Source organism: Mus musculus, chromosome 7 (genome assembly GCF_000001635.26).
Source record: "Mus musculus strain C57BL/6J chromosome 7, GRCm38.p6 C57BL/6J".
NCBI classification, from domain to species: Eukaryota; Metazoa; Chordata; class Mammalia; order Rodentia; family Muridae; genus Mus; species Mus musculus.
Genome location: NC_000073.6, coordinates 133,207,673 through 133,221,854, shown reverse-complemented (window position 1 = coordinate 133,221,854; position 14,182 = coordinate 133,207,673). Strand labels below are relative to the sequence as shown.

General features: G+C 43.9%; 1 long non-coding RNA gene across 1 annotated transcript; it reads right to left on the bottom strand.

Moving 5' to 3' along the window:
* Window positions 1-325: 325 nt before the first annotated feature.
* Window positions 326-5,901, bottom strand: Gm35567. The gene is made up of 3 exons (XR_378554.1): window positions 5,839-5,901; window positions 1,139-1,266; window positions 326-446 (listed from the first exon to the last, which is right to left on the bottom strand). It is a non-coding gene; the product is annotated as a predicted gene, 35567 (long non-coding RNA).
* Between the last annotated feature and the right edge of the window lie 8,281 nt (window positions 5,902-14,182).

The following is a 14,182-nucleotide window of genomic DNA, read 5'->3' as shown; positions in this document are numbered from 1 at the left end:
TGGGTGTATATTCTATTCTGAGAGTCTACCATACTCTCCTTTCCCGCTGAGCCTTAAACACTACGGGAACACAATGCACACAGAGATGGCATTGCCTGTCTAAGGGCAGCATACCACATGGGTGACCCACACAGCACCAGTCAGAATAACAGGACAGGCAGGGGCAGACACACCCAGTGGCAGTGCTCAGATTCCAACTTTCCAAACAGGGAAGCAGATGTCCCTTGAGACTGAATGAATCTCACAAGCAATAGGCTAGGACAACTAGGACCGAGAAGGACCTTCGAGCCCTAAGGGTATTTGCTTACCTGTGCACCATGGCACATCTCTGAAATCCCCAAGCAGCTCCTGAATATCTTATTCCATACCATGCACCGAGCGGGAAGAAGAACCTCGAAGGCAGGAGTAAGCCTGCGTGTTCAGCGGGAGCCGAGTTGAATCAAGATCTTGGAGAGATAGAGAATGAGTGAGTGGGGGAAGGGGAGTCCAAGCTGACTTTTGAATCAGAGGACTTTCAGAAGATTTGCATAATGTGTTTCCTCTTGCAAGCCATCTTCTACATTTATAAACACAGCCATGAATTTTCCTCTTCTGAAGAAAACCAATAGGCAGAAATTGCTAACCCCAAACTCAAGTCAAGAAGGGCAATGTCCTGCGCATGAATCACCACCACCACAGCTATGACTGTGGACACTTCTAAAGCCATGCAGCTCATCACTGCCAACAGTCAGCCAGACAGAGATGATAAAGAAAGGCATGGGAAGGGCTAGGAGTGGGAACAGTGTTGTAGATGAAAAAGCAGAAACTGAGTCTTCCTCCCACGACAGTGGAGTTCTGTCTCATCCCAGCCCTGCACGGTCACAGGTAGTTGCTGCGAAAGTTCCTGGATGTGACTAAGAACATAGAACACCAATCTGTCCCTCACTTACTATGACACAGAAGCATCAACCTATTTTTGCTTTTTCTGATTCCTTAAAAACATTTTTTAAAAGTATTTTAAGGGCCAACCATCAGTCTTATGGAAAGGAAAATGTAAGACATTGTTATAAATAGACTAAAATCGCATCAAGAGGTCAGCAAGCTGCAGAAGCCGCACTAGCTGGAGCCCAGCAGACTTTCCGATATTACAGGAATGTACCCGCAGGGTTACAGACGCAGGAAACATGTATGTCATCATGGCCGGCTTGCTCCTTCCTTTGTGCACACATGACCTCAGATATCCATGTGTGGGTGGTTGTCATGGAAACAACAGCTCACCCTCTGGACCTGTAAGACAAAATGGTCCCAGGCATCTGAGCCACCAGCTGGGTAGGTAAAAACCAAGAGAGGTAGCAACTAGGTGGGGAGAAGACAGCACATAGTGCCCACCAGGGCACACATTTTCTGGGCCATCCTAAACCCTCCAGAGGTTCCCAGTCCAGAAAGAAAACACTCTGCCTGGATGCTGAGGAAATGAGCCAACCGCTCAAGGCAGTGGGGCTCAACTTCAGGATTTTGTTTGGCTGCAATAGTGAGTGAAAGAGGAGGGGGAGAGGGAGGAATGGAGAGAGAACAAAATCACCAGATAGCCCCAGCATAAAAAACGGGTGCTGATTTTTGTGTGGCTGATGAGATTATTTGCAGAATCAAAACTACTCTGAGATTTCACCTTCCACCCACCAGAATGGCTAAGATCAATAAAAACAAGTGACAACTCATGCAAGCAAGGATGTGGAGCAAGGGGAACACTCCTCCATTGCTGGTGGGAGGACAAACATGTGCAGTCGCTATGGAAATCGGTGTGGTAGTTCTTCAGGAAGACGGGAATCTGTCTACCTTAAGATTCAGCTAGACCACTCTTATATGTGGACAATAGCTATTGAGTCAATGATAACTAAGCTACAATCTGTAGATCCACAGAAGATGGGTGTAGAGCAAGGGTCTAGAGGGGGCATAGATAGGGCTCCCTAGAAGAGCAAAATAGAATAGACACTTAGAGATGAAGGGGAACTGGAATGGGAAGACCTAGTAGGGAGTGGGGAGAGGGGAATGATGGAGACAATATGGGGGAGAGTCAGCTAAAATTAAGGGTCACTTGAGGGGTCATATGGAAACCTAGTAAAATAGAAGCTTGCTAACATCTATACATATATGTAGGCCATCAAAATGAAATTGTCAAGTAGTGGGGGTGACAGAGCCCCAACTGGCAATCTTTTGTCACCAAATAAAGCTTTCAATTGCAGGATTGGGTTACATCAAATTGAGTCTGAGAGCCAAGGGGCTCTCATAAGAAGCCCCAAACAACCCAGGCTGTTCGAGGCTATAGGTTTCTCTGCACAACCTGGCAGCAAGGCCCTGTTCATTGCTGAAAGCAACACCTACACAACCCACTGAGCATGGAAAAGTCAAGCTGGTGCCTACATAGAGCCATCCTTGCTTCCTCTAGTGCCTTTGGGACAGAAGCTGCCAAGGGAGAAACACAAACAGCAATCCGACTACAAACCTATTGAGCTGCAATGGTGTCCTACCTGCAAGATCCGCTAGTGCAATGGTGGGCAAAGCTTGTGGAGTAACCAACCCACGTCTGATTTTACTTAAGGCCCACTCCACGAGATGGAACCCATACTCAATACTGCTTGGGGGACCAGGAACCTGAGATTAGATAGCACAGGGACCCAGGGTAAAACTATTGTTTACAAAAAAGGGGGAGAAAAGTAGCAATAGTGACCCCAGTGACATTCAACTAGGGGCAGATCAGTGCCCTGCACAGTCATCACCAAAGCTTCCTCCTGCAGAAGATGGGAATAAATAGAAGAAATCCACAGACAGACATTATGCAGAGTGAGAGGCCTTGGAACACTGAGCCCTAAATGAGACATCTCCATCAAATCCCTCGCATCAGAGCTCAGGGAACCCTGCAAAAGAGGGGGCAGAGGAGTGTCAGAGCCAAAGGGAATGGAGGACACCAAAGAAACAAGACCCTCTATCTAAATCAACATGATTGGTTCACATATGAACACACAGAGACTGAAGCAACATGTGCAGGGTCCATAGAGTCTGCACCAGATGTGTTCCTAGAGCCAAAAGGAGAAGTGGGCTCATGCTTGCATCTCTACAGAAGCAGTCTCCAACTGATAACTCTAAATCTCTGATTTCATTTGCAAATGAAATTTTAGTTTTGTACAAGAGAGTCTTATTGAGGAAACAAACTATTCTTTAGGGTAAGCTACATATCCAGCACTAGATAGACAAAAATGAACTCAACAGCATTTTTGGAAATCCTTTGTCTCACAATGCTTTGTCATAGCTTTTCCTTTTTAAAAGCATATTATAGAATTATTATCTATCTTATATATATTTTATGGTAATTGTTATATATTAGAAGTTTAATAATACATTATAAAATATATCTTATTTTGTTTTTATTTTACTTATATTGTTTTCTTCTCTCTTTTTACCCTTCAGGTCCTTTGCATATATATTATGGCTTCCAGTTTGGTATTTTTGGGAGGATTTCTGAGTGTGCAAGCAATTTTTCCACACTCTGTATCTTGTGCCTTCTCTTGGTCTCTTTTCCTCCTGCTTGTTTGTTTTGTCCAATGCCAAAGTATTAGTTTTTGTTTTATCACATATATTATATTATATTATATTATATTATATTATATTATATTATATTATATTCCCTTAAAAGACTGTTCTGCAATGAGATACAGAAAGAAAAAGGATGGATCCAGATAGGAGGGGAGGGTGTAAAGAATTGGAAGAAGAGGAAGGAGAAACCATAATCAAGATATAACAGGTAAGAAAAAAATCTATTTTCAATAAAAGGAACAAAAGATTACTGACAGAGTTTTAAAGTACTTTTGTAAATTATTTTATCTTTTTTAGGTGTATAGGTGTTTTGCTTGCATATTTGTATGTACCTTGTGCACATAGAGGCCAAAAGAAGACATCAGATCTCCTGGAAATGGAGTTACAATCATCATCTGCCCTGTGAGTGCTGGGAATTGAACCAAGACCCTCTGGAAGAAGAACCAGTGCTGTGAACTGCTGAGCCTTTTCCCCAGACCCTTAAATAACTTTTTAAAAACACAGAGTGTAAGTGGATGTGGCAGAACACATTTACAATCCCAGGTGCCAAGAGACTGAGACAAGGATTTCTAGTTTGGGGCCAGCCTAAATGAACTACATTGTGAGTTCCAAGCTAAGTAAATACAGACAGACAGACAGACAGAAATAAAATTAAGGGTGCAGGTAGTAGCCCTCTGAAGAGCTAGTGTGTGCAGCCAGGTCTGACAGCTTCTAGTGTCTCTTAATGATTCAGCTCTTGATGGATATGCTGGATAGCATGGCAAAATCTTAATTAGCATCAATAGCAAATTGTTATGATGTATGCTCAGTGTGTGTTTTTTTTTAATTTTGTAATGAAATTATATTACAAGTCCAGGTTTGGGTAAGCCAAGTATCATTTCAGAATAATGAGCTGGTTATAGAAAGAGGACCCGTAGGCTTTGTTATCACCAGAGTCCTGGCTCTGCAACCACAAGCCACCCAGTCCCTCCTTAATAATGAATCAGAGATGTGCTCAAATGGCCCCTACTTTCAGCTCCAAAGTCACATATGTGCTTGCCATTGCGGGGTAACTGGAAGATCTTTAATTGTTTGGTATGTTGTTGTTGTTGTTGTTGTTGTTGTTGTTGTTGTTGTTGTTGTTGCTGCTGTTGCTGTTGTTGTTGTTTGAGGTTTGGTTTTGTTTTATCTTGACTTAGTTTGGGTTGATTTTCAGTTGCTTACTCTGTAGCCTTACCTGGCCTTGAACTTGCTATGTAGACCAGGCTGGCCTCCAACTCACAGTGACTCCCATGCCTCTTCTCCTGAATGCTGGGGTTAGAGGCATGCATCGCCACATCTGGCTTAGAAGATATTTGAGCTCTATCTAGACTGCACATCAGAAAGATCATGGGATTAGGTGGATGCCAGATAATTCAGAATCTCCACCCATCTGGAGCAAAGTTGAGTTTCACGGCACCTACATCACTTGGAGGAGGCTATCTGGACCAAATTTTGGCTGCAGAGAATGAAATGAGTGTCTATACCCAATAGGGATCCCACCCAGGGCACACTTACATCTTGCCCAGTGGTGGATGGGGCTTACTGCCAAGTGACTCTGGAACACATGAAGTAGTTATTACAAACCAGTAGGACACCATCAGCAAACTCAACAAAAATCCCCACCCGGAAGCACTGTGGCTGCTTTGCTCAAAATATACGTGTTGCCTCTGGTGCTCTGTGTTGTTTATTAATTAGCTAATATTTTCAAAATACTTTGAGGATGAAAAGTGTTATTTAGGAGCAAAGTGTCTACAGCTATTTCTGCTACTATTTATACAATGCCATCTTGACATTCTTACACAGCCTTGCAGACAATGGTGAGCTTTAAACAAAGAATAAAATTCTGCCCCCGAAGAATTGGAAGATTCTAACAACCACAAAATAAAACACCAATAATGTGATGTACAGATGAGTCAGATCCTAGTGAGCATCCTGACCAGAAATCAGCAAACGACTGGGCATGGCAGAGTTTCAGGAAATCAAGAACCAAAGTCAGAAAGCATCAGCCTCCTGGGCACCAGGACAAGAAAAAGAGAAGGAGCCCTGCCCATGAGACTGATTGTGAGGGGCTCCCCCTGTGCTGATCGAGTTCTGTAGCTGGAAACATTAAGGGGCCCTTGGAATAGAGTTCTTGGTCCAGTCTCATCCTATGAAACAAGATAAACATAGTATTCTCCTGCATCACACATGGGCGTTTCTCTCAGGGAGACCTTTACTAAGAAAAATTGATTTGATTGACAAACTCACTTGCAACAGAAACAAAGACCCGAGAGGATCTGAGCACTGTGAAGTTGGGCAAGAAGGGAGAAGCTAGACGAGAAGACAAGACAGGAGTTCTGCAAGACACAAGGCAATGACATCACCATCCTTGGGAACCACCTGGCACCTCTTGTGACATCAGCAGACAGGTGGAGCTCTGTGCACAGGTGGTAAGGGAAGACATGAAGGGTTGTATGCAGATTTGGGCAGGGCACAAAGATGAAAGCTGAGGTACTCCACACTCTCATGGGCCATAGTCTTATGGATTTCTTCTAGGATTCTCTTGCCTGGTGGAGGCCCAAACCTCATCATGCAAGGTATGAACACCCAAGAGAAAAGAAGCCACACCTACAAAGGAGGATTTGCTAAGAAGTCAACAAAGCTTGTATTTCAGGGCTCCTCTCTTGTATGGGTCCATTCTGAGACAATGGGAAAGCCGATCAATTTGTAAGTGTGGCTTTGTTGTTTGAAAGATGGCCCACCAAGTTACATTACATTTGGGTCACAAAATACCAAAGTCAGCCTTATTTACCACCTCATTCTCAGAATGTACCAAAACTGTGCCTGGAAGTTGATCCTAAACATTGTGTACTATATAGGTGTACAGATGGACAGAAGGAAAAAGCATGAATAGATAGATAGCTGCTTAGAAAGAAGAGGCAACTGAACAGTTGATAGTACATAGGAAAATAAATAAATGAATAGAGGGATATATATATAAACAGATAAGGAGGAAAAGGGAGCTGGAGAGATGGCCCAACACTTGTTGAGCCTGCAGAGGAGCAAGGCTCAGTTCCTAGTACCAATGTGATGGCTCACAACCATACATAACTCCAGTTCCATGGTATCTGATGCCCTCTTCTGAACTCCATGGGCACCAGGCATATATGTGGTACACATACATGTGGACAAACACTCATACACAAAAAACAAAAAAATTAATACTTAAAAAAGGGGGAGTGAATGAAAGAAGAAAGAATAACAAAGAGTGAATGGACTGAAGATAGAAGATAGACTGATGGATAAAAAATGGGTGGGGCATGGAGGGATGGAAGGAGGGAGGGAGGAATGGATAGATGGAGGGATGGATGAATGGAAGAATGGAGGGAGGGAGGGAGGGAGGGAGGGAGGGAGGGAGGGAGGGAGGGAAGGAAGGAGGGAGGGTGCTTGAATGAGTAGATGGATAGTGTAGTAGTATAAATGATAAGTCTCCCCCCAAAGTCTAGGGCCCTTGGCATTTGGTCCTCAGTTGGTTCTGTTTAGATAGGTTTAGGAGGTGTGGCTTTGCTGGCATGAGTCAGTCACCTGGGGAGGACTTTGAGAGTTTGAAGACTTGTACAATTTCTCACTTATGGTTCAAGATGCCAGCCCTCAGCTTTCTGGTCCTGCTACCATGCCTTCATTCTGACATTATGGGCTCTAATCTTCTTGAATCATAAGCCCAAATAAACTCTTTCTTCTAGAACTTGGCTTGCTTGGTCACAGTGTTTCGTTACAGGAATAGAAAACTAATTAATACAGAAATTGGTACCAAAGAGTAAACCATTCCCATGACAAACACAGACCTGCAGCGTTTTGGAGGAATATGGAACACCTTGGATCTTTGGACCAGAAAAGTGGTTGAATACTGTACGTGGGATTTAATGACTGATCCTAGTAGACGCTTAGAAACCATAGTGCCAAAAGACATCATATGGACTGTGGAGGCCCAGGTTAAGAGGTCTCCAAGAGGAACAATATTAGCAACTGGGATAAGGACTATTCCTGTAATCTTTTGTTAGGAAAAAAATGTGGCTGTTTTCTGCCCATGTGCTAAGAACTTGCCTAAGAGTTAAAGTTAATATCTTTGTCCAGACAGCCTAATATTGACCCTGTCTTGTGGTTATTAATAATCATTTATGCAGATCTTCACTAAAACAAAACATCAAGCAAGAGCAGAAAGAAATACAAACATACAGTTTAAAGAGAAAAGGGGCACTGACAAGCTTAATGCTACAGGCGAGGCTGGCGTTGGAAGAGAGGCTGCAATTGGTGAACATTAGCACCACTAAGAAGAGGCCTGGGCCAGGAAATGGTGGTGCATGCCTTTAATCCCAGCACTTGGGAGGCAGAGGCAGGCAGATTTCTGAGTTCTAGGCCAGCCTGGTCTACAGAGTGAGTTCCAGGACAGCTAGGGCTACACAGAGAAACACTGCCTCAAAAAAAAAAAAACAAAAAACGGAAGAAGAAGAAAAAAAAAAAAAAAAAGGAGAGGCCTGATTTGCACTGGAACAAAGGGAGGGGTGTCCTCAGGGAAAGACCCCATTTAGCTAAGCTAAGCTTCTAGATATACAATGGCAAAGATAAAAGGGGTATAGTGAGAAGGGAAAAAACAGATGAAAGAGGACATAAGGTGTTTTCTGCTCCTGGAAAACAACTGCAATCAAAAGCTACCATTATGATTCAAGGGGGCAGGGTCTCTCCTATGCTGGTAGTCAAACTTGGCATTTCCCCCACACTTGCTGACTTTAAAGTCATGCAAAAGAAGAGGCTGTGGAATCTTTCTCTGCTGTTTCAAGAGAGCTGATGAGAAGAAGCAATGTGTGCCAGGGGATTCCCTGTGAGAAGGCTCTGAGGGGATAAGAGGCCCTGAGAGGCACTGGCCTCTCTCATGCAAGCCTGAGTTGCATTAGAAGCCTCAAGATGTTGGTGATGTCAGAGCCATAAGGGATCTGTAGAAGAGCTGCACACAAGGAGTGAATTCAGGCGAGGAGAAAGATCTGTGTTGTGGGTAGCAAAGCTGGAGCGGCAAAACTATTAAAACCCTTTGACATCAGACAGGGAGAGGTGGAGGTAGAGAATCTGGCGTTTGTCTTGCTGGGTTTCAGTCTGGATTTTCATCTGTGTTTTCCCTCACTATTCCCCATTTCCTCCCTTTTAGAATGGTGATATATATCCTTTGCTATTGTGTGCTGGAAGTGTGAGATTTGGTTTTTAATTTTACAGAGAGTTACAGTTAAGAGATTGCCTTGCCAGCACTTGGATGGAGAGGCGGGTAGATCTCTCTCTGAATTCAAGGCCAGCCTGGTCTACAGAGTAAGCTCCAGGACAGTCAGCATTGAACTTTAAATAAACTTCTCATTTTAAAAGCTGTTAAGACTCTGAGAGACTACGGGGACTTTTGATGTTGGACTAAACGCATTTTACATTATGTTATGACCACTAGACAATGGGAGCCAAAGAGTGGACTGTGGTGGTTTGAATGAGATGTTCACTATTTGAATACTTGGTTCACAGTTGGTAGCACTGTTTTGAGTACGTCACTGGAGGTGGTTCAACGGTTCAGGCCATTTCTAGTTCACTCTCTGCTTCCCAACTGTTGCTCAAAATGTGACCCTCAGTGTCTCCTCCAGCTGCTCTGTCTGCTGCTTGCTGCTATGCCTCCCCAGCAGGCGGCTCTCTTTCCCCTCTGGGATCAAAAGCTGAGTAAACCTTCCATTCTCTGAGTTGCCTTAGTCATGGTGTTTTATCACAACAATAGAAACATAACTAATATGTGCAGGCTGAATTACTTAAAACATGCCATCTGTAGTACAGTGCCCAGTGAATTCCTGGAACCATCACACACATGGTGCCCTGTGTGTGATCATGGCTTGGTGATCCTCTATAATACTAGGTATGACACTTTAGACTCGCATCTGAAGTGCTACCTGCTCCATTATTTTAATCGCCAGAAAAATATAGAATAGAAACCATGCATAGTGGTATACACCTAAATTTAATCTAGCACTTGGAAGGTAGAGACAGGAGGAAATCTGTGAGTTCACAGCCAGCCTGGTCTACATAATGAGCTCTAAGAGCCAGAGCTACCACAGTGAGACCATATCAAGAAAAAAAGAAAGAAAAAGGGGAGGAGGGAGTGGTGGAGGAGGGAAAAAGGAAAGGAAGGAAGAGAGAGAAGGAGGGAGGGAGAAAGGAAGAAAGAAAGAAAAAAGAAAAATATAGCATCAAAAATTTTAATTTTAGACCTCTGAAAAGTATTTATGCCTTTAGAGAAAAAAATTATCAGAGTCATGGTTTTTCAAATTCAAAATTAAATACTTCCATGTATTTTCTTAAACGAAAAAAAAAAAGACATTCAAAAATTCTGGTACTTCATATAGTTAGCCATAGTGATAAGCTTAAAAGCACCTGTTAGACTGGTACACAATAATAACTGTAAGAATTCTTGCCAGGCGGTTGCACTGCATGCCTTTAATCCCAGCTCAAGGGAGGCAGAGACTGGTGGGTCTCTCTGAGTTCAAAGCCAGCCTGGTCTACAGAGTGAGTTCCAGGTCAACCAAGGCTACACAGAGAAACCCTGTCTCAAAAAAGAAAGAAAAAAAGAAAGAGAGAGAGAGAGAGAGAGAGAGAGAGAGAGAAAGGGAGGGAGGGAGGAAGGAAGGAAGGAAGGAAGGAAGGAAGGAAGGAAGGAAGGAAGGAAGAGTTACAGCCACAATTGATTGAATGTGGACTCAAAAAGTTCAAGGCCAGATGATCTAACATAAAAGTGGCTCTCAACTAAGGGTGATTTGTTGTTGTTGTTGTTGTTGTTGCTGTGGTTGTCACACGTGGGAAAGGGGAGTGGGCTGCCAGTGAGTGGTTTGTTCCTTATAGAGTGAACAGGACAAGCTCCCACTACAAAAACCAGGATGCCAGCATTTGAAGAGGGAGCAGCCCAGCGTGAGTGTCCCTTAATCTCCCAAGCATGTGCGCTGTAGGGCACTCACAGACCCAGCCTATAGGTAAGAAGGCTGAATCCAGGAATTAAGAAGACGACATCTGCCTTTCTATAACTAACTTGCCAATCCTTAGATGTTTCTATGGGAATAAAAACAAAACAGCAGTCACCAGCCAACTAGAAACAGAAACTAGAGAGCAAGAATTTGGAGCTGAGATAGTAGTTCAGTGGCTAGAGTGCTGGCCTAGCATGCATGAAGCACTGGGCTAAAAAACTACAGGCAGGAGGAACAAAAGTTCATCAATAGTGGGCTTGAGGGCAGCCTGGGCTATATGGGACAGTATCTCAGAAAACAAAAATCAAGAATCTGAAGATATGAGCTGGGCGTGGTTAGCACACGCCTTTAATCCCAGCACTCGGGAGGCAGAGGCAGGCGGATTTCTGGGTTCAAGGCCAGCCTGGTCTACAGAGTGAGTTCCAGGACAGCCAGGGCTACACAGAGAAACCCTGTCTCGAAAAAAAAAAAAAAAAAAAAAAACCACACAACAAGAATCTGAGGCTACTGTTGGTACTCAACAGTAAGTAGGAATGTGACAGTAACCCTTGTGGCTGCGTGTATCCAGTGTTGACCATGAGCCTATCATGATATCGAGGTGAATGAGTTCTTGCACAACCTGCTGACCCAACTCTGCCTTTCGCAGAATTTTCTCTCAGCTCTATCATCCATAATTGGATAACTTTGCTCCAATTTTCTCCTTGCAACAGGGAAGATAAGGTCTCTGTTTAATCATCCCCCTCTGAGCATTTGCAATCAGGCAGGATATTGCTGCTTTTAAAATAAGACAATGACATTTAACGACTTTCATTTCTTCCTATACAAAAGATTAATTTATATGCCGGGAGTCATCAGCTCATTGGAAAACTCAGCCTATTCTTTTAGAAACACAGAGATATGATTAACAACTCAATCCCTCCTTTATATTTTTAATCTTGTAGCTTTTTTTTTCCTGTGTATTTACCTACAGGGTCTAATTTAGTCTTTGCTTCATTATTATGCTAAAGTTAGCAAGCAAGACTGAGGAGTAACACAGGACCTCACAGGGTGCCCCAAGAGTCAACCTGCACCATCTCTAGGTATCAGCAAAACACATGGATGGAGGCCTAGGGACCGCACCTGGAATGCCTGCCTAGCCCACCAATCAGGCCCCTTGGGTCTGACCCCACTGCAGCATCGTTTCATCCCCTCCATCTACCCCCAGCCATACCAGGTGATTTCTTATTCCCCAGATGCTCGGTGATGCTCATATGGTCCTGTTTCTTCTCAAGATCTCCCTTCCACCATATATATACCTTTTCCCCGCTACCTCCACCAATGTCTCATTTGTTCTTCAATGTCCACCTAGAGCATCTCTCCCTGGATGTCTTTGTAGAGTCCCCTGTGGAAATGGCTCCCTCCTTCCTGACTCACACCGTCCTTGTTCTGAATGCACATAATTCATCCTTTCTTCTATAGAGTGAACGGCTATCACATGCTGGCTTCTCTCTGTCACCATTCATCATGGTGTCTGCATGAAGCTTCGAGACAGCCCTGTGCTACCTTATAGATGAGAAGGATGAAGTGCAGAGAATTCAAGTTCACCATTATTCAGAAGGGCTGATTGAACTTAGGCTCAAATTTAGGAAACCTTTGTCTGCCTCAAGTTCAGTGACAAGCCCCTGGGTAGTCTGAGACTAACAGTTTTGACAGGTTTGCCAGCAAGAAGGAGTCATTGAGCCCACAGTTGAATGTGCCTCCATGAACCACATTGACCAACACTTCCAACTGCTATAAATGGTGGCCACACCCCAAGATCCACACATAGCCATGGGTTGGTTTTTTTTTTTTTAATTTTTCATTCAAAAATTACCACACAGAATATGCATATATTAAATCTTATAAAACTTCTAAAAATGGTGCCAGGAGTTGATATTAATAAATGTATTTATCCATCATGTACAACAAGATTTTTTTGTTTGGTTGGTTTGGTTTGTTAATGTTGCTTTGTTCTGTTTTGTGTGAGACGGGATTTCTCTGTGTAGCGTTGGCTGTCTTGGAAGTAGCTCTGTAAATCAGGCTGGCCTCAAACTCACAGAGATCTGCCTGCCTCTGACACACACTCCCACCCCCCCCCACCACCACCACCACCACCACCCTGAGTGCTGGGATTAAAGGCACAAGCCACCAGTACCCCCAAGGGTTTTTTCTTTTTTAAAGACAGGGTCTCAGCCAGGCAGTGGTGTTGCATGCCTTTAATCCCAGCACTTGGGAGGCAGAGGCAGGCAGATTTCTGAGTTCGAGGCCAGTCTGGTCTACAGAGTGAGTTCCAGGACAGCCAGGGCTACACAGAGAAACCCTGTCTTGAAAACAAAAAAAAAAAAAAATAGACAGGGTCTCATTTAACCCAAGGTGCCTCAAACTGGGCTATAGAGCTGAGAATGTCCATGTCCATGGAGACTGTGCCTCCATGTCTTGAGAGCCACGATAACAACAAACATAACTATCACACCTGGTTTATACAATGTTGGGAATTAGTGGTGATTTCTAAACAAACCCAGGGCTTTGACTTCATACATGCTAGGTAAGAAATATACAAACTGAGTTATATCCAAGCCCTTACCTCTAGACTTTAACCATTGTGTGTGTGTGTGTGTGTGTGTGTGTATCCACAAACTGCAAAGATAGCTCAGCAGTTAATGCTCTTCCAGAGAATCAAGTCAGGTTCCCAACAACCTTCTCTGGCAGTTCACAGCCTCCAGTAACTCTGGCACCAGAATTCAATGCTATCTTCTGCCTTCCACAGGCATCTGCACTTGTGTGCACATATCTATACACACACAATCTCAAACAAAGCCATGGACACTCACACATGCACAACACACACACACACTCACACGCAGACATAATTTATCAATTCATGTGAAAAGCAGAAAAAAAGATCTGAGACAATCCTCAGCAACCTGCTGTTTCTTCTTCCTGATGTTAACTAATATTAACTGGCCATGTGTGCACTGTTTTCTGAAAGAAAAGGCACCCTTTTGGATGGAATCTAGAAGTCCCTGTTGTCTCTAATGCTCTTAGGTGACTCGATACCTTATGACATGATCCTGCTGCTCTCAAAGCTGTGGTTAGAGAAACTAAGAATTCCTACTGCAAAGGGTGAAAGAGAGCATCCTGTGAGAAACGGGATCGTGTCTGGAACCACTGTTACAGACTAGAGACTGGCTCATCTCCAGCGGAGAATGTCTGTGTGTCTCTCTGTGTTCAGTGACACTCCCATAACCACCATTGTGGACAGAGGAGTGTCCCCCCCCCCACCTTCCCAGGTTCTCCCACTGTCACCCACAGTCTACTTTAACCCACCTTGAGCTTCCAGAGAATTAAGGACAGTCCAGAGAACTCGGCAGCCAAAGCTGGAGCGGCCCGAGCTAGAACCATCTGTGTCGGTTCCAGACCCTAAAACGAGAAAGCTCTACCCTGAGAAGACCAAACACTGGTGAGGCTGAGGATTCACCTGTGGTTGGGAGAGATGTGGAAAAGGACAGCTCCCATGGAAGGGAGTGGAGACAGGAGGAAGACTGCTGACTGCAGCTTGC